The sequence below is a fragment of the Cololabis saira genome, chromosome 10 (genome assembly GCF_033807715.1).
Source record: "Cololabis saira isolate AMF1-May2022 chromosome 10, fColSai1.1, whole genome shotgun sequence".
NCBI classification, from domain to species: domain Eukaryota; kingdom Metazoa; phylum Chordata; class Actinopteri; order Beloniformes; family Belonidae; genus Cololabis; species Cololabis saira.
In genome coordinates this window covers 4,904,530-4,928,757 of record NC_084596.1, presented here as the reverse complement: position 1 = coordinate 4,928,757, position 24,228 = coordinate 4,904,530, and the positions used below count along the sequence as shown (strand labels likewise).

The 24,228-nt window shown below is 41.5% G+C and overlaps 1 long non-coding RNA gene and 7 other non-coding genes across 8 annotated transcripts; 3 read left to right on the top strand and 5 right to left on the bottom strand.

Annotated features, from left to right (window-relative positions):
* Positions 1 to 495: 495 nt before the first annotated feature.
* On the top strand, positions 496 to 567 carry trnaw-cca (transfer RNA tryptophan (anticodon CCA)). The gene has a single exon. It is a non-coding gene; the product is annotated as a tRNA-Trp (tRNA).
* A 296-nt stretch (positions 568 to 863) lies between these two features.
* Positions 864 to 935, top strand: trnae-uuc (transfer RNA glutamic acid (anticodon UUC)). Its single transcript has one exon. It is a non-coding gene; the product is annotated as a tRNA-Glu (tRNA).
* Positions 936 to 1,281: 346 nt separating this feature from the next.
* On the top strand, positions 1,282 to 1,354 carry trnat-cgu (transfer RNA threonine (anticodon CGU)). The gene has a single exon. It is a non-coding gene; the product is annotated as a tRNA-Thr (tRNA).
* Positions 1,355 to 2,135: 781 nt separating this feature from the next.
* On the bottom strand, positions 2,136 to 2,209 carry trnat-agu (transfer RNA threonine (anticodon AGU)). The gene has a single exon. It is a non-coding gene; the product is annotated as a tRNA-Thr (tRNA).
* Positions 2,210 to 3,888: 1,679 nt separating this feature from the next.
* Positions 3,889 to 4,405, bottom strand: LOC133452359 (uncharacterized). Its single transcript, XR_009783252.1, has 3 exons — positions 4,302 to 4,405; positions 4,161 to 4,218; positions 3,889 to 4,075 (listed from the first exon to the last, which is right to left on the bottom strand). It is a non-coding gene; the product is annotated as an uncharacterized LOC133452359 (long non-coding RNA).
* A 3,222-nt stretch (positions 4,406 to 7,627) lies between these two features.
* Positions 7,628 to 7,699, bottom strand: trnad-guc (transfer RNA aspartic acid (anticodon GUC)). The gene has a single exon. It is a non-coding gene; the product is annotated as a tRNA-Asp (tRNA).
* Positions 7,700 to 10,611: 2,912 nt separating this feature from the next.
* On the bottom strand, positions 10,612 to 10,684 carry trnat-ugu (transfer RNA threonine (anticodon UGU)). The gene has a single exon. It is a non-coding gene; the product is annotated as a tRNA-Thr (tRNA).
* A 3,973-nt stretch (positions 10,685 to 14,657) lies between these two features.
* On the bottom strand, positions 14,658 to 14,730 carry trnar-ucg (transfer RNA arginine (anticodon UCG)). Its single transcript has one exon. It is a non-coding gene; the product is annotated as a tRNA-Arg (tRNA).
* Between the last annotated feature and the right edge of the window lie 9,498 nt (positions 14,731 to 24,228).

The window sequence follows — 24,228 nt, the reverse complement described above, 5'->3', positions numbered from 1 at the left end:
AGAGTTCTTCCCAGGTGAGTTTGCGAGGTTCTGCATGCTCCCACCTTGTCCACGCCCCTTGCTCTGACATGCTGGCCATCTTGCTGCAGCGTTCCTCCTCCATCTCGGCACGTATCTCCTCTTGGACCAGTTGGCGCTTCTCCTTTCCACGAGTGTGGTCGTAGCGTTGCTTGGGAAAGCTGCCAAGGCCTGCCCTCCCCATTGCCATGGTTCCAACCAAGGTTTTTTTTATATTTAGATAAGTCAGTCACACCTTGTTCAAACACTGGATGTAATTAAAAATAAATAAATGAACAAAGCTCCAAGTGTAGAACATCTCATATATTTTACATCTATTTTTCTCTGCATCATAGTAACCCACTGAACCCCTTGATGGACTGTCTCAGAACTTTAAAACATGGATGAAGCTTCATGAAAACAAGACGGAAGTTATTTGGTTTTGAAGGTGTGCCGCTATGATCATATTGGTGTACAACCTCAGATAATATCAGAAAAGGCTCTGTGGCGCAATGGTAGCGCGTCTGACTCCAGATCAGAAGGTTATGTGTTCAACTCACATCAGGGTCAAAATGAAGTTTCAGTTTTGTTTTATCCATCCTCACGAGTTCACCAACCAGACAAACTTTAGCTGCAACAGAAAACTTTGATATGTACCTGGAATTATGCAAGTCTGCACAATCACCTGCCTTGCCACTTTCTACACTCACGGTCTGATGTTCAGAAAGTGACTTGAATGTGAGAAGTTGTGGTGCTTCATGCACCGCTCAATTCTGACGTATGCACATTTGTAAAGCTTTTTCTGTTGGCGACACTCACTGGCGATGCAGTGAAGTTGCAGTGAAGTTGTCATGATGTCACATGTGTCCCTGATGGTCTAATGGCTAGGATTTGGTGCTTTCACCACCACGGTCTGGGTTCAATTCCCGGTCAGGGAAGAAATGTCTATTTCTCCCCCAGCCGGGGGTGATCAATCCCCGGCTTGTGTCCAAGTAGCGCACCACAGATCCCCCCTACGGCAAGCACCGCAAGGTCTTTTCTGTGGCCTCGAAGAGCACTCTCTGGAGTGAATGTCCTGCGAAACCTCTGCGCTTAATATAGAGATTAATGTTGAAGTACAATTTTGAGAAAAAAGTTGAAATGTCAAGAAAAAAGTCAAAATGTCGATAATAATGTTTAAGTACAATTTTGATAAAAAATTCCAAATGTCGAGCAAAACATCAAAATGTAGAGATTAATGCTGAAGTACAATTTCAAAAAAAAGTTGAAATGTTGAGGGAAAAGGGCCCTGTGGCTTAGTGGTCAAAGCACCTGTCTCGTAAACAGGAGATCCTGGGTTCAACTCCCAGCAGAGCCTTTAAACTCACAACAGTAAGGATGAAACTCAGGTTAAGTTTAGTGCATATGAAAATATGTTATTCTAACAAAAGTGCATGTATCTTGTCCTACGCACGTGTGAATTGTTCTGCATTTGTGAATGTTGTCCTGTGATGGGTGGTGTTCCTTCTCCGGGTGGGGGGAGAAGTCCTGCCTCAGGTGGAGGAGTTCAAGTATCTCGTTGTTCACGAGTGAGGGAACGATGGAGCAGAGATTGACAGACGGATCGGTGCAGCGGACGCTGTACCGGACCGTCGTGGACCCTCTGTGGTAACAGAGCCTTCAGATAGTTAGATCTGGTCTCCTAACTCATATTCACTCTTTAGAGGACACTTTGGTTCAGCTTCCCTCTCTGGTTATTACAAAAATAAGGAGAGATTAGAAGTTCTCCAATAGAAGGACAAAACAGAGAGCCTCCACGTTCACTAAGAGCAGGAGTACTTTAGAGTTTAGAGGCTCTCGTAGAGTATCTTTGTGTGCATGTATGATTTAAGTGAGATAGTTATGTTCGTTTGTATCTTCTGTGTTTTGTAGCCTTGAAATGCCTTACATGTTATTCCAATGAAACTATGTTGTTTTTTCTGTAAAAACGTAATAGTTATAGTAGATGTACCACAACATGAACAACATCACTGAGTGCACGTTCACTAAGAGCAGGAGTACTTTTGACAAAGTACTCTGCTATAAGTGTGAGAAATACTGCCAGAACCAGCAGTGAGAGACATGTGATCTTTCAGGCATCTCAACACATTTGATTTTAGAGGCTCTGCTGGGATTTGAACCCATGATCTCCTGTTTACTAGACAGGTGCTTTGACCAACTAAGCCACAGAACCTCCATCTGCAATCCAGAAGGTGAACTCTACACTCTGAAGTTGAAAATCACTCATCTTGGAGCATTTGGAGCAATCCAGGATTTCCTTTGTACATGTGCCATTGAGTACTTTCTCTATCAAACTTTAACACATGTCATCGTTAGTATAGTGGACAGAATCTCTGCCTGTCACGCAGAAGACCGGGGTTTGATTCCCCGACGGGGAGTGAACCTGTTTTTGGATATGCATGACTGATACATATGAACAATGGTCAATAAGATAAAAATGGCTCTTCCACACACCATAGGCAGTTGTGGTTTCCCTGCTAAAACAGACAAAACGGTGCTGTAAATCTTCCAGTGCATGATATTCTCTGTTCACTGGTAGGTAGGGGTGTAACAATATATCGTGCCACGAAATTTCGCGATACAAAAACGTCACGATACGTGTCGTGGAGGTGACAAACTGTATCGCGATATTGGGTTATTAATATTAATCTATTGTGTTGACTAGTAACGTGCATCTGACCACGACCGCGCCTCGACCCGCGGACCAAAATCTTACTCCGCTCAGAAGAAAGTAGTCCCGTTTTGCGGTCCTGTTTTGAGCCCTGAACCTTTACTTATTTAAGTCTGGTGTAGAGTTAAGCCTTACATTAAATTAAACCTTTTTGGGGTGGTGAGTAGGATAAACACGGGGAAACTTCTGCTGAGTTCCAGTGTACTTTAATGTCCCTCAACAGTGTAGGATTTTAGAACATCAACACAGCACCTAGTGCCGTACTGTGGCGTATCACTCCGCCCAATCTAAAACAGACTAATCACTACAGATAAACTGACTAGTGTCATTATAGTCCCTGATTTACATCAGAATATAAAGAATATATTTATAAAATAATGAACCCTGAATTACCAAAATAACCTTCTTAACAAAAATAAATCTCCTCTTACACTTATAAGGTGAGCACGAATCAATCTTTTTTATTATGTAAAATTGTATGTAATTATTTACTTGTATTTATTTATTCAATTTTAGTTGTTAAATTTCTGGAAAAGAAAAAAGTCAAATCATACATGAGAGAAACTATTCAGTTTGTGTCTAAATATTTTTATTGTCTGAAACTGAAGATGCATAATGCAAACCTGACATTTACTTTTAGTTCAGTTTGTGGAAAATGGTTGGCCTGGCTTTCTCTTTAAAACTTAAACAGTTATAAAGCATTACAAACTGTAACAACAGGGCAAACGCACAGCATTGTTTTGTATTTTGTGTCTTTCAAATAAAAGACAATTTTTCCAGTCATATATTCCTCTATCAAGGTTGTTAAAAAATACTGCTATAATATCGTATCGTTATCGTGACCTCAATATCGTGTATCGTACCGTATCGTGAGATTAGTGTATCGTTACACCCCTGCTGATAGGTCCTGATCCAGAAGTTCAGCCTGGTAGAACCAGACAAGGGACCTTTTTCAACTTTTTTTTCACCTTTTTCAAGCACAGTTCCTTACCATCAGTGTAGCCAATTATATATATATATATATATATATATATATATATATATATACATATATACATATATATATTGTAACGGGCTGGTCTAAGGGGTGCCAGTCAGAGTCACGTCTGACAAATAAAAATAACTTTCAACTCAAAAATAAACAGACCTTCAACCCGTACAACAATGTGATAGTGCTCCAAAATAACCAACATACAATAAAGAAACAATTATTCAGACAAGACACAACACAAGTTTCCGTTTGTTTCTTTGTATTTCAGTCCATTCCATATAATCCCGGAATTCCGGTCATTCCACTCCCGATCCCCGACTGTGTATTCCAGTATACAAAAATTAGATCCGGTCCGGGTTTTACCACGGATCCCCACCCTACGGGCAACCAGGAAACAGTGTCAGGTAAACACACCACACGGTGAAAATGATTTTAAAGACAAAATAAAACAAGACACTGTACCTCCCGTCAGCAAAGTCTGGTCAGTCTGGGGGACAAAGCAGTCATGGAGCTAGGAACTCTGTGGATTCAGTAAGGCTTATTTTTACCAAGGGTTATAATTGAAAGATGCTCGTAACTGCTAGATGCTCAGGAGGTTCTTACCGTGGGCTTCAATGCACAATGGCTTTAAGAACAAGGACTTCCCGTAGCAGGTAAGATCAATCAATATTGGTTGTGTCAACTCTAGTTGTGTCTTTGGCTGTGTTTTACCGCAGGTCTGACAAGAGTGGATGGGTGTGTTTTGAAGTAATTTGCAGGGGTGTTGGCGTGTGCTCATTGGTTGCATTGAGAGGGGCGTGAACGGCTGGATTATTTAATGACGTCAGATCAGCTGGGTCGCTACAATATATACATACATATACATATATATGTATATATATATATATATATATATATATATATATATATATATATATATATATATATATACATATACATTATATATATATATATATATATATATATATATATATATATATATATATATTCTCCTAATTAAAGTGTTGCAATGCTAAAATTGATTATGCAAAGGCCGATGAGATTTATGTGAGAAAATTATCTAGTGGTTTTGTTTTTGTTTTTCAGAATGAACACAAGATGGCTGCTTCACTGAGAGTTGTACTTGGAGAGGACAACGCAGCAAAACTAACTCTGCCCAATGGGATGCCGGATTCAATAGAGGATCTCAAAGAAGACATCAAAAGAAAACTCAGCTTGCCTGGAAGTTTCAGACTACAATACAGAGACATTGAATTCAATAATGAGTTTGTGAACTTGACAGATCTCACAAATCAAAGACAAGAGCACTGTTAAAGTCATTTACTTAACAGATGAGTCAGACACAACCACATGTCAACCTGTTTCACGGTGGTTAGATGACAGTTCTTTGTCCACAGCATCAGACACAGATATACTTTCCTCCCCCGAATCCACATCTTCAGGTTCTTCCCTTAGGTCACAGCCATGGCCCCAACATTTCCAGATACCTCAGTTTAATTATGAGGTACAGATTCAGTTGGAAAGGGCCAACCAAGCCTTCCTGAACAGTGGTACTCTTTTGAGTCCAAGTCTGAAATTAAAGTCGGATATACTTGATGGTTTGGCATCAGAAATTGTCAAATACAAAGTTTACCCTTCAAGTTCAGAGTTGGATGACGTGGCCCAGGCCCTCATAACAACGTATCCTTGTTTAAAGGAGCAGGGATCAGTTACTGGCTTCTATGGATGGAAAATTAGTTTGAAGTATAAAATGGCAAACTATCGAACAAGACTGAGGAACATTGGCTGCCCAGAATTGAGCATAAATGCCACCAAAGAAAAGCCAGGTGCCCCGGGTCAAAGTTGGACTCAACTCAAGTATGTTAGTGTTCTTTTGAACCAGGTGAATGGAGAAAATACAATGCAAGTGTAATTTTGATGCACGTATGTTAGAATAACATATTTTCATATGCACTACAAATGTCTGTGCTCCATCCCAACACTGGCAGCTCCAAGATAAGGTTGCTCTGTTGAACTCTCATAACTCACAGAAATCAATGTGGAAGAATCCTCTATAAACTGTTTGGTTTTAAACTTAACCTGAGTTACATCCTTACTGTTGTGAGTTTAAAGGCTCTGCTGGGAGTTAAACCCAGGATCTCCTGTTTACGAGACAGGCGCTTTTACTAAGCTAAGCCACAGCCACAGGGCCCTCAGTTGAACAAACATGTATGTAGATAGGCTAATTTTAGCAATAAAAAGAAAGGCGTGAATTGGGATTCAGAAGATTCTACTTCAGTCATGGCTGTCTGGCCTGATTCTAAAGTTACTGTTCTGTTGAGGGTGGTCTTTAAGATCCCCTGCACCGATATAAAGGTTTAAAAGGAGATGGACACTGACTTTCCAATGACATTGATACACAGTTATTAAGTTTAAATACTGGAAAACTGAAGACTGACTTTTTCCAGACAGAAAGACTTCAATGGAAGAAAAACCTGCAAAGTTTAAAGCAGAATTGAGCAGCATTTCCTGTCATGTTTAAGAGGAACAACCACTGAAAGTTCCTCCAGGACTTTTTTTGAAATGCTTTATATTTGTAAAAACATGAAGAAAAAGAAGTAACAAAACACTCCAAACATGACATGAGTAGCTCAGCTGGAAGAGAATCAGACTTTTAATCTGAGGGTCCAGGGTTCAAGGTAGTTTCTTCAATATCACAAGCTACTTATATTTGTCCCTCAGCTTATACAACAACTTCTAGATTACCGTCTTCATGTTTGCAGGTATATATATATATGTGTGAGACTATATGTCTAATTTAATGTCTGTCAAGTCAACAATTAGGTCTAATTTCCAAAAAAAGTTTGAAGCCATGTACACATACATAAAGTCTGATTGTCCAAAACATATTCTTCCCCAACAAAAAGCATTACACTTATGAAGACCTCATGTTTCTTGCATTGGCTGGGAATCAAACCCAGGTCAACTGCTTGGCAAGCAGCCATGTTGATTGCTATACCAACAACGCTGCAGGAAAGTACCTGAAACAGCTGAATGAGACGTCACAGTTTTCCAGCCACATGAGAAGGTGAGCAGTCATGTCAGGGAAAGTAACTCTTTGTTGATGGTTTCTTCAATATCACAAGCTACTTACCTCCATTTGTCCCTTAGCTTATAGATCAACTTCTTGTTGTATAAGCTGCATGTTTGCAGGTATATTCAGTTAGACATGTGTTGTCATCCATTGCATTACAACATTCTCTTAGAAAGAGACCATAGACTTGGAGAGGTTTGATAATGACAACTGTCATTGACATTTGAATGAACAGAGATCTCTCTTTGTACCCACTCCTGACTGGATCAAAGCTTTCTCAAGAACCCTGGCAGTGACGGTCAGCCAACGACTGTTCACTGACGAGCAACAATAATCACCTCAATATCCATGAGGGCTGGTAAATGTGATGAGTTCAGTCTGCTTTCTACTGCTTAGGAAATGTTACATGAAGAACTTACTACACTGAGAAACATTGTAATTGTTGACAAACCTAACCCTATCTAACTATCTAGCTAGCGAGCTAGCATGTGCCAAATTGTGGTCGAATGGGTAAGGCGATGGACTTGAAATCCATTGGGGATTCCCCGTGCAGGTTCAACTTGCAGTTTATTAACCATAGACTAAAATGTCACAGTTTCTGTAGTTTAGTGGCTATCGTGTTTGTCTCACATGAAAAAGGTCCTTGTCTGGCTGAACTTCTGGATCAGGACGTATCAGTGAACAGAGCATATCATCCACTGGAAGATTTACAGCACTGTTTTGTATTAGAAGAACTTCATCAATGACAGATTTTTTAGCAGGAAAAGCACAACTGCCTATGGTGGGTAGAAGAGTGATTTTTATCTTGTTGACCATTGTTCATATGTATCAGTCATGCATATCCAAAACAGGCTTTCTCCCCGTCGGGGAATCGAACCCCGGTCTTCTGCGTGACAGGCAGAGATACTGTCCACTATACTAACGAGGACATCAGACTAATGTTTCTGATTCAAACAAACACACATTTATTTCAGCTTATTTCAGCTAATGTACCTTCTACTTCATGGAAACTTGTATTAAATGTGTAAGTATTTTTAAAGAAAGTACTCAGTTGCACATGTACAAAGAAAATGCTGGATTGCTCCAAATGCTCCAAGATGAGTGATTTTCAACTTCAGAGTGTAGAGTCCACCTTCAGGATTGTGATATATTCAGAGAAACCAATTGAAATCATGTAAATGACACAAAGTTGTCTATTTAGATTGCTAATTAATGGTCACATTAGTTTTACCTGCTTGTTCAAACACTTGGTACATTTAACAATCACATTAACTAACATGGCACGATTAACTGGTTTTTGATTAACTGGATTAACTGGATTAAATTGTTTCTAAAGGCCTGTGTTGACAGGGATGCCCAGACTGCCTTCACCCCAGACACTTTCTCCAGCTCTTCCGAGGGGAGTCCGAAATGTTCCCAGGCCAGCCGAGAGACATAGTCTCTCCAGCGTGTCCTGGGTCTTCCCCGGGGTCTCCTCCCGGAGGGACATGCCTGGAACACCTCCCTAGGGAGACGTCCAGGAGGATCTGGTACAGATGCCCAAGCCACCTCAGCTGACTCCTCTCAATGTGAAGGAGCAGCGGCTCGACTCCGAGCTCCTCCCGGGTGACCGAACTCCGCACCCTATCTCTAAGGGAGCGTCCAGCCGCCCTGCGTAGGAAACTCATCTCTAAGGGAGGAAACTCATCTCTAAGGGAGGAAACTCATCTCTAAGGGAGGAAACTCATCTCTAAGGGAGCGTCTAGCCGCCCTGCGGAGGAAACTCATCTCTAAGGGAGGAAACTCATCTCTAAGGGAGCGTCCAGCCGCCCTGCGGAGGAAACTCATCTCTAAGGGAGCGTCCAGCCACCCTGCGGAGGAGACTCATCTCTAAGGGAGCGTCCAGCCACCCTGCGGAGGAGACTCATCTCTAAGGGAGCGTCCAGCCGCCCTGCGGAGGAAACTCATCTCTAAGGGAGCGTCCAGCCACCCTGCGGAGGAGACTCATCTCTAAGGGAGCGTCCAGCCACCCTGCGGAGGAGACTCATCTCTAAGGGAGCGTCCAGCCACCCTGCGGAGGAAACTCATCTCGGCCGCTTGTATCCGCGATCTTGTCCTTTCAGTCACTACCCAAAGTTCATGACCATAGGTGAGGGTAGGGGCGTAGATTGACCGGTACATCGAGAGCTTCGCCATAATAATAATCAAATAATGTCGTAGTGTCCTTGGGCAAGACACCTTACCCACCTTGCCCCGTGTGAATGTGTTTGAATGTGTGTGAATGTTGGTGGTGGTCGGAGGGGCCGTTAGGCGCGATATGGCAGCCACGCTTCCGTCAGTCTGCCCCAGGGCAGCTGTGGCTACAGATGTAGCTTACCACCGGTGAGAATATGAATGAATAATGATTTCTGTAAAGCGCTCTGGGTGCCTAGAAGGGCGCTATATAAATCCAAGTCATTATTATTATTATTATTAATACAAACAAACAATATTTTATTATTTAAAAAAGGCACATTGGTTGGGGCAATAAAACAAAAAATGAGCCCAATTAAAGAAAGGGGAAAGGGTTTACTGACTACGCCTTACCGGCTGGAAATAGAAATAGAAACTGAATGATGATCAATAACCTGTTGCACAGTTTCTGTAGCCTCTAAACTCAAATGTCTTGAGATGACTGCTACTTGGAGATAAAGACCAGACCTGCACATTAACCGTGGAGGACTTCAGTGTGAGCAGCAGAGCAGTTTACTTCTGTGCAGCTCGTTACCACAGTGTTTCACATCACTGCTCCTCAGCACTAGAACCTTTCACTCGCTGGTGTTCATCTCACACCTGCACGTCTTCCTTTCACTCGCTGGTGTTCATCTCACACCTGCACGTCTTCCTTTCACAAGCTGGTGTTCATCTCACACCTGCACGTCTTCCTTTCACTCGCTGGTGTTCATCTCACACCTGCACGTCTTACTTTCACAAGCTGGTGTTCATCTCACACCTGCACGTCTTCCTTTCACAAGCTGGCAGCAGATCCTTCCTCAGACTCACTGAAGACGACCTAAAACTCCGCCTACATGAGGCAGGAGGGTTTAGTCTGAAACTTGTGATGATACCATCAGTACATCCTCTGGTACGACTGAGAGCATCTTTGAACAGAACAGCTTTTACCAGTCAACAACACCAGCATGATCGTTCTCTTCCTCAGCATTTATTTGAACACTATTCTTTTTTCAGGTTCTTTATTCACAAAAAAATATGTTTATGTGTGGAGGAGCAGCATTTGGATCAGTAGCAGTTCATCAGGGTTTCCACAGCCCAAGAGGCCTAAAGGATAAGGCACTGGCCTCCTAAGCCAGGGATTGTGGGTTTGAGTCCCACCTAGGGTGGCAATGTTTAAAATTGTTCAATGCAATACTGAGTTAAAATCTTCACATCCTAATTTCAAAACAGCAAGACTTTGATGATTTGAATGGTGTGTTGATCCAAGGAGACATCTAAAAAATGCAGGACAGTGTGACCTGAGGTCCAGGGTTGGGAAACACTGCCTTACTGAATGAACCTCAGTAGCTGAAATACTTTCCTTACTATGCCTGTTGTTTCTATTGTCAAACAAATTTCACACCTTGGGACATTTTAATGCCTTTTATATTTTTCATTTCTTTGATTAATTGTCTCTATCTAGGTCATGGTCTCTGCAGGGTCTCATACATATGTACTACAAATGTCTGTGTGCTCCATCACTGACAGCTCAAAGATAATGTTATGGTGTTGAACTCTCATCAGTCACTGTGTGAGGAGAGGAGAAGGTGAAGACTTGATCCAAACATGTGGAAGAATCATCTACAAATTCTTGTTCTGTGAGTTTAAAGGCTCTGCTGGGAGTTGAACCCAGGATCTCCTGTTTACAAGACAGGCGCTTTGACCACTAAGCCACAGGGCCCTTTTCCCTCAACATTTTGACTTTTTCATCGAAATTGTACTTCAACATTATTCTCGACATTTTGACTTTTTTCTCGACATTTCGACTTTTTTCTCAAAATTGTACTTCGACATTAATCTCTACTTTTCGACTTTTTGCTCGACATTCTGACTTTTTTCTCGAAGTGCATTATGAAAAAAAAATCTTCCTCCTCTAAAACATTATTTTTCTTTTCTTTTAGATGATTGTTTTAATGCACTAACATCAGAAGCCCGGCTACACTTATGAAGTTTGTTTGAAGTGTAGAGTCCAGGTTGTAGGTGAGCAGAAAGGAATCACCTCCACTGCTGTTCCGGTCACTGAGATGGATTTTACTGGGACAGACTGGTGACATCATCAATGACATCACATGTCTTTGATGACAGTCCAGGGTTTGATGAAAGAGTTCGTATTCATAACAATGTATCTGATGCATGTAACTGATTTGCCGATGGCAATGATAACATGTCCACGTTACCAAAGTTAGCAACACCGCCCTCTGCTGTTTCTATTGAAACGGAAACATTTTGCTTAACATTCTGCAGTGTATTCCACGTGCAAAAAGCAACATAATCTCAGGTATCTGAGCCTTCGAGCCTTCTGAGCCTGAACATTCAAAGAAAATGAAGAGACAGAAAAGAAAGAGGGAACAGCTTTGCTCAATAAAAGCATAGAGAAGCACAGTGCATAGACGATCACCACAGGAACCCAACTGACAAAGTCATGTGTCAACAAAACAAACTTTCTTCCTGAACCTGCATCATGCATTGACCTTTTATTTCAGTATGAACCTGAGAAAAGCATAACTGTTCCTTTAATCTGCAGAAAATACCTACAATGGTCTCCACACAAAAAGTAAAACGTAATAATTATCTGAAGGTGCATCAAAACCCAAACTCATTCTTATCTATCTATCTATCTATCTATCTATCTATCTATCTATCTATCTATCTATCTATCTATCTATCTATCTATCTATCTATCTATCTATCTATCTATCTATCTCCAAGATTGTCATATTTTGTCCTTGGTAACTCTGTGAAGTGACAGCAGCAGTGTCAGGATGGCCGAGTGGTCTAAAGGCTGAATTATGGTTCTGCGTCAAAACGACGCCGTGTCTACGGCGTGTGGTTTTTGTACACGCAGAGGACACGCCGTCACATGCGCCGTCAGTGACGTGCACCTCCCGAAAATTGTAACTACGCGTCGAGGAGACGCCGTCCACACGCAGACCGAGAGGGCTGTGATTGGTTCGTTTGAAAGCGAAGCATTTCCGGTTTCCGGTTTGAAGCAGTAGTGAACTTCCAGGGCTTTTTTCTTCGTTTATGTGTGATTTTTTTTGTTTTTGTTTTTTGCACAATAGTTGTCCTTATTTCTTTGATTTACTGTGACCGGAAAAAGTCGGATAAACCATTCAGAAAAAGATCGCTAACTAGTGGCCGCGGGGGGTACTGCACCGCGACCAAATGGAGAGACGGAGAAGTCTGAACAGTTCGTGACGGTGTCACGGGTGCGCCGTGTGCTCTGCGTGTGTGTGACGCAGAACCATACTCAGCCCTTAAGGCTCCAGACTCAAGGACTGACTATTTCCTTCATGTTCACTGAGGTTTCTGGTCTCCCTGTGGAGGCGTGGGTTCAAATCCCATTTCTGACAACATTTTTAACACACATTCAGCCAAATGATGTGTAAAGTTCTTCCTGCTGGATGCATTACATTTCTCAGTCAAAAGCGTTACTGTGGCGACTCTAGACGCCAAAAAGCGCGCCCCCCCCTTCATCTGATTGGTCCATACAGAAAAAACTTTGTGCCTCAAGCCCCATAATACGGTTTGATGTACATGTACGAAAATCGGTACACACCTGTATCATGTGGCAACTTAAAGAAAAGTCTCTTGGCTCATGGCCGAAACCGAACAGGAAGTCGGCCATTTTGAATTAATCGTGTAATTTTGCCGCAATTTATGCCATGTCTTTGGCCGTTAATACAGCCCGAGCCGTAACGTGCACCCAGGTGTGTTATACATCAAAATGTGCGTCTCCGTCCTGCGACGACGCGCATTACTTTTCTCAGTCAAAAGCGTTACCGTGGCGACGATAGATGCCAAAAAGTGCGCCCCCACTTCATCTGGTTGGTCCATATTTGATAGTTCCTACTTTCTGCCATAACTTTTGAATGGTTTTCAGATTTTCTGCAATAACGTTTGACATAAAGACTCGTGGGTGTCACGGGTGTGATTTGTTGAGGACACAAACGCAGGAGAGCAGGAGTTGCAAAAAAACAGGATTTACTTACCAAAAAGAACCAAAAACGCTGCAGAGCAGGATTAACAAAAACAAGAGCGCAAAAACCAAAAACCTGACAAGACACATGGAGGGAGGAAACGGTACGGACCGACATGGAGCAGGGAAAGACAAGACCAGATATACCCAGGGGATAACGAGACACAGGTGCAGACAATCAGGGCAGATGGGACACAGGAGGAGCAGAACGGAAAACACAGACTGTGGGAAATGTCAAACTCTGACAGTGGGTGGTGTCATCGGACTCAGTTTTGAGTCCTTGAACATAATTGCTGCAAATTAGCCCCGCCCCTTCATCTGATTGGTCGATATGTGATAGTTCCTACTTTCTGCCATAACTTTTGAATGGTTTTATATAGAGAGTCGTGGGTGGTGTCATCCGTTAAATGTCCAGGCCTGAAGAATCTACATCAAGTCATACAAGCTTTCACTGCGGCCTGAATGTGCACAAGGGTGCGAGGGCCCGTTCATCGCTGCTTGCAGCTTCAATTGAACTTAATGTTGTATTTATGTCATTGTCATATTAATTTAATATTTAATAATTTAAGTATTTATTTATCTATCTAATTTTGAATGACTGTCCGTTCCACATTGTTACAGTACCCGAAAACTGTCAGGATTGTAGACACTCTGGTCTGATTTAGCCCAGTTTCCAAAACTCGCAGGCGGTGGGTTGCCTCACTCCTACTTCTCCCCTCTGTGGGGTTGCCGGTGGCCTGGGTTCCGGTCTCTTCCGTGTTGGCCTCTGGTCTCGCGTGTGGCAGGGTTGCTCCCCCCCCTCCCCCACTATAGATACACTTCAGGTGGAACTTTGTTTGGTGTATTACACACACACACACACACACACACACACACACACACACACACACACACACACACACACACACACACACACACACACACACACAACACACACACACACACACACACATAGTCACTTAGTCACATGCATATACACACACACACACACACACACACACACACACACACACACACACACACACATGATCATATACATACACACACACACACATAGACATACACACTGGCTTGTTCACCTGCATGCTGGCTCTCTAGTTTTTGGGTTTAGGTAGCGGTAGCGATAGCTTAGCTCAGACTGCGATCAGATCTCAAGATGTTTGTGGTTTTTTGTTGCAGATTTCCAGTGCTTGACGTGTGTTTCCGTGTGTTCCTGCTTCCTGGATTGGCAGTGGATGTCGTCACCCCCCCCCCCCCAAAAAAAAAAAAAAAAAAATCACTGGGTTTGTATGTGTATATTTATGTATGTGTACGCATATGTATGCGTATATATATGTATATATATATTAAATATAGTAATAATGCACATATATATACTTTTGGTTTCTACCGTCATGGTATCAATCATTAATATGTGTGCAGACAAGGGAGAAAAAAAATAAATAAAAAAAATAAATAAAAAATAAACCCCTCGCTTTATAAACTTATTAAATTCCTTTTGTTTAAAAGTCATCTTTATTTCTTCTTCGTGAATAAGGGTTAGGGTTAGGGTTACTCAAGAGAACTTCTAATCTCTCCCTATTTTTTCAATGACCAGAAAGGGTAGCTAAACCAAAGTGTCCTCTAAAGATTGAATGTGAGTTAGGACACCAGCTCTAACTATCTGAAGGCTCTATAACCACAGAGGGACTTGAACCCTCAATCTTCTGATCCGAAGTCAGACGCCTTGTCCATTAGGCCATGTGGTCCACGAGTTGCTCCTCTTTCTCATAAAAAAAACAGTTAATCCTGCCATTTTAGTTAATGCGCTTGCCTTTGTTAAATGTACTAAGCGTTAGCATACCAAACAGAGGAGAAGGTGAAGCCTTTAAAGCAGCACAACGTAACTTTCAGCTTTTCTGAGTTTGGCGGCATCTTTTGGACAAAAGCGGTAGTGTTTTACCAGAAAGAACACTACGTTTCCCATGAGCACCAGCGCGTACTGCCGGAAAACTCCTGTCCCGTCGCTGCATTTGTTTTGAGAGAAGACGGGACGCTTTTCTGTTTCACCAAGTGAACAGACGGAACGCAAAAAAAAAAGATGTTAAACTGCTGGAAAGGAACTGGAATTTACGGGGATACCTTAAACAAGGAAGCTAGGGAGCAGTATATGGAGAAAATAATGATTATTAACGGTCTGGATCCATATGAAATCCCTACTAAAGAGTGGAGCTCCTCGTCGGAGTGCCACTCTTTATAAGGATTTACTGCCGCAGTTCTGCACAACCCACGTCTTAGGCTCCCTTGTTTAGGAGTGTTTGGCAGCTGCTTTGGTAAATGTTTGACTCGCCATGTGTTTCAATAAATTTGTATAATAGTACAACATACAGTACATGTTTTGTATCCCTCTTACTTCTCTTTTCTTTTTTTTGACTGCTATATTATGTTGAAGAGGCTCCGAGGCGTGAGCAATATTTTTGTTTTCCTCGTGAGATTATTTTTTTCCCCTGCAGCTACAAATAAGAGTTAATATTTTTTCCTCAACAAACTAGTTTTATCTGAAGATTGGGGTTAATTGCACCGCAGAGAGCTGGCCAGCAACTGCGTTTAGCTGGCGAAGTGGGGAATAAAACCCGTGTTTTGATCCGACCCGGTCTGTGTGAGTGTTTGTGTTTTAAGGCTGATTTATGGTTCTGCGTTAAATCGACGCAGAGCCTACGGCGTAGGGTACGCGGCGACACGCACCGTACGTTGCGCGTCGCCACGTACCCTACGCCGTAGGTTTGCGGCGATTTAACGCAGAACCCTAATTCAGGCTATACTGTTTCGAAGGTGTTTGGTCGTTACAGCCGCGATCCAAGCGAGCGGACGACTCTTTCACTCTTTTACTTTGTTATATCAGATACTTGGCCTGCGTGGTTAACTGATTAACTTAAAAATGTATTATTTTTTATTTAGGATGGACAGCAATCACCTGCCCAGGAACAGTTCAAATCTTCACAGAATCTGAATACCTGCTATGGGTAAGCTGGTGGACAGTTGCAACCTTAACATGTTTGGTAAGTGTGTGTGTAAATATGTGTTGAATGAAGAAAATAATAAATAGTTAAAAAATGGAAGGTGTTATGCTAACATTTAGCCTATTTCTTGCAATCCCGTTATATGTTTCATACTTTCTTTCTTGGAGTGTCCAGCTGTTTATTAATATTCATTTTTATTGCTAGATTCAAAATACCATTAGAACTCCAACAAACACATTTTTTTTAATTTCTGGGCAGTGTAAGAATGTACCTTTTATTCAGGTATCATTGGTTTGTCATTCTTTGTAAAACAAACAAACAAACAAACAAAAACAGTTAACTGTGCATTTTACAGTTGAGTCTATGAACTCTTTCCCTGCAGCAACTACACCAGCGTGTATGCCCCTGTAGTTGTTGACAGTGTTATTTTGGCTCCAATATTGGAAATCATGTACACTGATATTCTCTTACAGTCCACAGGGTTTGAGCTTGAGTGCTGAAAACATTGTTTCAGAACTGGCCTCCAAGATTACCAATACATCATACAGCAGGTTCAACATCAACAGGGCAAATATATGGGATGGAGCCCTCAGAGGCTTTAAGCGATCATCTTATGACCTATCACATGAAATTTTGGTTAAATTCACTGATGATGAGGGGCGAGCAGAGGATGCAGTGGACACTGGTGGTCCCAAACGGGAGTTCCTCACCCTGCTGATGGACTGCCTTAGATCAAGGAGAATCTTTGATGGTTCAGAAGATAGGAGATTTCTCACGTTTGACTGTGCAGGTAAACATTTTATTGTTTCAGACTTAAATTAAGTACATTGCATTTCTGAAAATAATTTTGGAATTCATACTGGAAATTCAACATCTGCTTTTAGCTCTGCACCTGGATTTAGTGAAATTAACTCTGGTATGCATTTTCATGTGGACTTGAAACTGATTTTAATAGTGGCACTAATGGATGGTAAAATATCAACAGCTGCCAGAGATGATGAATATTTTCATGTTGGGAGGATGATCGCTACATCAATAGGCCACGGTGGTCCAGGGCCACGATTCTTGTCGGAAATGCTCTACGACCACCTCACGGGAAAATCCAGCGTTGATGTTGAAGCAAGGATTGAGGACATCACAGATGATACCATGAGAGCCTCCTTGCTTGAGGTGTGTTGTCAAATCAACAAAGCTCACAATGTCTTATCACATAACTTTCTCAACCATCTATCTATAGTCTATCTCAATCCCTAAAACAAAAATTTGACTAATTCCACCCCTGAATTCCTTTTTTAAACCAAATAGCTGTTCACAGGTATTTGTTCCATCTTTTTTTTAAATGAATAGTGAATACTTGTAATCTAACGCACCACCTCTTTGTAGTAAAATCCAATTTGCACCATCTCAGAACATTAGCTTAATTAAGCCCTTCCTTCCTATTTTATAGCATGGCCAATATTAAAATAGTTTGATTTATTTCCATATTTATCTTTCAGTATGGGAAACCTGTGGCATTTCACTTTACAGTTTTTCTCTATTGCTTAAACACATTTCACGATACTGCCCTCACTTTTCACAAAACTCTAAACACAAAACACTTTTCTAAAGCTACGTACACTAAACCTCACAGTTTCTTTTCAAAACCAACCCATCACACCAAAACAGTTGCTCATATGCTCAAAAACCAACCCATCACACCAAAACAGCTGCTCATATGCTCAAAAACCAACCCATCACACCAAAGCAATTGCTCATATGCTCAAAAGCAAACCCATCACACCAAAACAGTTGCTCATATGCTCAAAAGCAAACTCTGACACCAAAATACCACTCAAGGCTTGCAGAAATGTAAACACTACTGAGCATCATTAACCACATTACCAAAAAAATTGAAAACACAATTTTCACAGTGTGAGACTGTTCTTTTTACAGTTTCACAACTGCCAGGATGCATTTGAGCAACCCTTATTTATTCTCAAATATGTTTTGGGCATTAACTATAGATTTGTGCATTTCATGAGAATAGTTACATAATGCAGAAAATGCAGTAATATCACAACTCAATGCAAAAATGAGTACTGTAAACTCCATAGAGGATCCATTACACACAATAGATACAGTACAGTAACAATTGAGAACACAATGTTCAGGGTGCGATTTCTTTTAGTGTATTACAGTACGTTTGAAAATTGACACAGTATGTTGTATGTTGACACCGAAATCATGGGGCGTCATCACGTCGGGCTGGGTCGGGCCACAGGACCTCATCAACGTCACAGGCAATATTGTCCATAGCCAAACAACGTGGGAAGAATGCCCTGGCATGCCACACCCAGCCTTGGAACACCTCCACAGCCACATCACAGGCCAGGTCCATAGCCCTGAGAAGGTTCTCTCTGGTGTAAGGTTGGCGGTCATAGACCTTCCACCGCCATGATGAGAAGAACTCCTCTATTGGGTTTAGGAACGGAGAGTAGGGTGGCAGACACACATCCTTCTCCTCTCCCTCCTCGACCTGCTCCTCTCCTCTCTCCTCTCCTCTCAACATTTGGGTACTGAAGACAACCAGCAGTCTGCAACAGACTTGAATGTTTGTCGATGACTGCATGCAGTTCATCCAGTGTTGCTGCACTGGATATCTGGAAGACAATTACCATACATTACAGTTTTTCTCTATTGCCAAAACACAAAACCCAGTACTCTAAACCAAATGACCAGTTGCCTAAACACATTTAGTAAAACTACCCCCCTTTTGCCACAACCACAAACACAATTCACCTGTAGACACTGTTCACAAAACCCATCCCCTTTTTCTCAAAACTCTAAACACATTTTACCGTGCTAAAACACATTTTGCATATAACTCTGCTCCAATATGCATTGTGAAGCTCATGTGATGCAAAATGCTACCCACAATCAGCAAAACTTGAACACAATGAACATACCTGGTGTCAATCAGTAAACACAACTACTCATAATTGAAAACACCTATTGCAAATGATGTGACCACACCTATATAAGTCAGTGCAGTTAGCTGAAGGCTCAAAAACAAAAATGGATGATCAAGACAGAAGAAGAGGAGTTCGTGTCAGAGGAGGGAGAGGACTAGGTCGAGGAGGGAGAGGACTAGGTCGAGGAGGGAGAGGAGCAGGTCGAGGAGGGAGAGGAGCAGGCCGAGGAGGGAGAGGAGCAGGCCGAGGAGGGAGAGGAGCAGGTTGAGGAGGGAGAGGAGCAGGTCGAGGAGGGAGAGGAGCAGGTCGAGGAGGGAGAGGAGCAGGCCGAGGAGGGAGAGGAGCAGGTCGAGGAGGGAGAGGAGCAGGCCGAGGAGTGGGCCAAAGAGGACAAGAAGCAGTCCAAAGAGGAGCAGGCCAAGGAGGGAGAAGAGAAGGATGTGTGTCTGCCACCCTACTCTCCGTTCCTAAACCCAATAGAGGAGTTCTTCTCATCATGGCGGTGGAAGGTCTATGACCGCCAACCTTACACCAGAGAGAACCTTCTCAGGGCTATGGACCTGGCCTGTGATGATGTGGCTGTGGAGGCGTTCCAAGGCTGGGTGTGGCATGCCAGGGCATTCTTCCCACGTTGTTTGGCTATGGACAATATTGCCTGTGACGTTGATGAGGTCCTGTGGCCAGACCCAGCCCGACGTGATGACGCCCCATGATTTCGGTGTCAACATACAACATACTGTGTCAATTTTCAAACGTACTGTAATAAAAGAAATCGCACCCTGAACATTGTGTTCTCAATTGTTACTTTACTGTATCTATTGTGTGTAATGGATCCTCTATGGAGTTTACAGTACTCATTTTTGCATTGGGTTGTGATATTACTGCATTTTGTGCATTATTTAACTATTCCCATGAAATGCACAAATCTATAGTTAATGCCCAAAACATATTTGAGAATAAATAAGGGTTGCTCAAATGCATCCTGGCAGTTGTGAAACTGTAAAAAGAACAGTCTCACACTGTGAAAATTGTGTTTTCAATTTTTTTGGTAATGTGGTTAATGATGCTCAGTAGTGTTTACATTTCTGCAAGCCTTGAGTGGTATTTTGGTGTCAGAGTTTGCTTTTGAGCATATGAGCAACTGTTTTGGTGTGATGGGTTTGCTTTTGAGCATGTGAGCATCTGTTTTGGTGTGATGGGTTGGTTTTTGAGCATATGAGCAGCTGTTTTGGTGTGATGGGTTGGTTTTTGAGCATATGAGCAACTGTTTTGGTGTGATGGGTTGGTTTTGAAAAGAAACTGTGAGGTTTAGTGTACGTAGCTTTAGAAAAGTGTTTTGTGTTTAGAGTTTTGTGAAAAGTGAGGGCAGTATCGTGAAATGTGTTTAAGCAATAGAGAAAAACTGTAATGTGATTCATGCTTTGGAGCAGCATGCATCCATATTCAAGGCATTTATGTGCTTAAGTGTGGAACAGCTGACATCCACAACACTGGATAACCTTTTCAAGGTTCAACTCAGTGAACAAGGCACCACAAGACGCCAAGAGGAAACCAGAGTACTAGCATTCTGGAGAGACTATCTCCTTGATACAGAAGGTTTATTACAGTAGCATTTCATACAATTGTTCCCATTTCTCTCATCTTTTATGAATGACAGGTTTACAGTAATAAAACACATTTTTATAACTTTTTTTTTTCAGATAAACACACAGGACTTTCCCTCCCTGACATCCTGATGTTCGCCACAGGACTCAGTTCCCTGCCCCCATGTGGGATTAATCCAAGACCAAAGCTGGAGTTTCAAAGGCTGTCTCGCTTCCCATGCAGCAGAACCTGTGCAAACACAATTGAAATTCCACTGTCAATGACTTATGAAGAGTTTCGAAAGGACATGGACTTTGGAATACAAAATTCACCTGGTTTTGGACTGTACTAATTTATTTTTTTATTTTTAGTTGAACAGTTATTACCTGTATTTTCAGTTCTGTTACAAATTAGCCATGTTCTTCAAGGTGATATAGAGTTCCACACAGGTCTCCCAGGTCAATGGCTGCATTAGATTACTTTGTCTCTGTAGCTCCTCAAAGTGTGACTGGAGATGGCGATCTCCGCATGGACTGTGTGTTGCCTCACTCTCAAATGGCCGCAGTTCCTCCAGTGAAACTGGAAACCCACAGTCATTTCCACCAAACCTGGGAGTGAAAATATATTCATAGTCTTAGTGTTATGTGTTGCTTGAACTACCGAGCTGAAACTAAGACTATTACCTTTTCTATTATTATGTTATTTCAATAATTTTTCTCATCTTTTGATGATGTTCATTTTTGTTGTGTTTTATAATGTTATTTCAGGGAAAATAAAAAGTTAAACACTGAAAACTAACCTGTGAGGTAGGTTGTACATGACCTCTGGTTTACCAGATGGACAACGAGACTGTTTAACAGGTCTGATTGAATGAGTGTTCCACTTTTCTCTGCATTCATCAATGTCACTTTGTAGCACATCCATAAACACAAATCGCAGGAGGCATGTGTGCGCATAACTATTATTGAAGAGATTTCTCTCTCTCAGATCGTTCAGAAGGTCCATCCAAAATTGCGACCTGAATACACAAACTGGAATTAGGGTGATGCATTTCATTTTATGTTTTTGGATTGTGATTCAATCTAAAATGTTACAATTTAATGATAAATATAATTTGTTGTTCATGAAAAAGCAATAAACATGCAACGACCACAATGTTCTATTGTCTGTTTTAAAGTCCATTTGAAAAATATGTTTCTAGCTTGTAAAGAAAAAAATATAATAATAATGACACCTCTGTTTGCGAAAATATGACCACCAGCTTTCGATCCTTTGATTTGCCGTTGAAGAGCCGTACAAATGACTGGCAGCCCCAGCATAGTCGTCAGTGTGAGATGATCGTATGGTACAATGAATTGCCACCATTGTGCCATTTTCAGTACCACAGTCAGTGCGTAGTCGCATTGGAATGATTCCACATTCTGACAGACAGTTCAGATAATTCTGGGCAATGACCACTGGGTCATTGCTGCTTGCTCCAAATTTCAACCACAGTACTTTTCGAGAGTATCCATCTATGCAGCCACTTATTCCAAAACCATACGGCTTTAAAGTGGAAATGAAGCAGTCAGTCAAGTATACATTATTTGCTAAATGGATATCCACTCTATTCACCAATTATGTAATAAACATGAAAAACGTAATACAATAAAAAATAAAAAGAACTCCCGTTATAGCTTTCATAGCACGGACGCCGCCATCTTGGCCGTGACATCACGGGGTTGGTTAGCTTCGCGGGAGTCCACAGACAGAGGTAGAGGTAGAGGTAGTGAGAGACAGAGACAGAGACAGAGACAAAGGAAGATAGAGACAGAAAAAGATCCAGATAGAGAAAGATAGACATTTATAGATAGAGATAGTGACATATAAAGACGGTTATATATAAAGACAGTGATCTATATTAGTGATCAATAGAGTAAAAGAGGTAGCCTAGATAATTTGACAGACAGTCAAAGACGGAGACAGTTTTCACAGACAGACAAGATGGAGACTGAGGAAGAGCCACGACAGGACAGAAGAAGACAAGTCGGAGGTCATTATTGCATTGCTCCTGGGTGTAATAATGAATTTTACCGGGTTAAGGGCAGGGACAAAGCAGTCCATTTCCATAAACTGCCACTGAAACGGAGCGCAGTACTGCGGTGCTGGTTAACGGCGCTGAAAAGGAAGAGCCCGCCCATGGGCGCTGACTCTCGTGTTTGCAGTGAACACTTTTTGGAGGAAGATTATGTTGAGGAAAAGACCTTTGAGTCTGGCAAACTAGTTATTCACAGGACCAACAGACTAAAGCCAGAGGTTGTGCCATCTGTCTTCGATTTCTCTCAGTATAACTGGTGCTCTACAGACCGCCCTGTACACACTGACAGCCAGTCATCAGTCCGCCGCAAGGAAAGAGCAGTGAGACGCACCAAAGAGGCAGGGAAGAGACAGGTAATAGCCCCTAACGCAAAGGCAGTATTCACAAACATCAGTCACAGAAACCTAGCTGTTTGACATCTTCATCACTGAAATAAAGTTTCACATCTCCCGCATTGAACACATCTTTCATTCCAAACAACAGCACTCATAACACCTGTCGCTGACAGCACAGACACTCCCCCTAGATTTCCATATCATCTCTGCAGCAGAAGAGTTTAGCTATACAATATAGCAGCCAAAAAGACAGTCAGAAATTAAAAATGAACCACATCTATTATAAACATCCGGGCTACAAAGCAATTCATCCAAAACCTACGTTTTTTCCACACCATACTGCTTCGTAAACAAGAGAAGCTAACAGCTGATGCACACAAATATCTGGACAGCAATAACGTTGAACAACTACTTCATGACAGATACTGTCAAATATCTGTCTCTAGACACAAATAGCCTACTGGTAACTATTACCAATTACGCCAAATAAAAAAAACTAAGTCTTGTGTCCCCTTTTGCCTATTAAAAAGGCTACCTCTGGTTGCTAACTTCACTTATTTGTGATGAATCATTATTGCACACGATGATGAAAATGTCCGCTTTTTCCAATAAAGAGGATTTACTTACAGATCGTGTTTTCCAATACAACGAAATGCATCCAACTTCTTCTGGGTTTTACGTCCATTTTCCACTCAAACAACAATACAAAAAACGTGGCTTTTATACTCCACAGCACGGTCAAAAAAGTTCACCTCTGCTCTGCAGCAACACCTGCGTCCATCAACATGGTGTGCAATCATCACCGTGATAAAATTAATTTACTTTTTCCCCAAGTGACAGTGCCGCCCCTCCCCCTAGTGTTCGGAGGCAAATTTCAAACAAAGCATACAAAAAACAACAACTAAAAATCACACACTCTACTCAAAACAGATGGCTCTCACATTTAGAAATCAAAGTTAAGATTAGAATAGAAACTAGATTATCAATAATAATACTTATGATTAATATTATCATTATTAATAATAATAAAGATACTAGAGTATTTCATTAATCACAGGGAAATGAGTGTTACAGCACCCACTTGACACAAATCAAATCAATCAAAAACAATGAAGTACGTAAAAGAAATCCAATTAAAAGATATTATATTAATTATATACAACAAAATACATAAACTTCAATATAAAAATATAAATAGCATACATAAAAATAGAATAGGCAGTGGAGATATATCCATAACTATAATATACTATGTCCTGAGTATACACTGCGCAATGATGTAAATTCCATAATACACTGC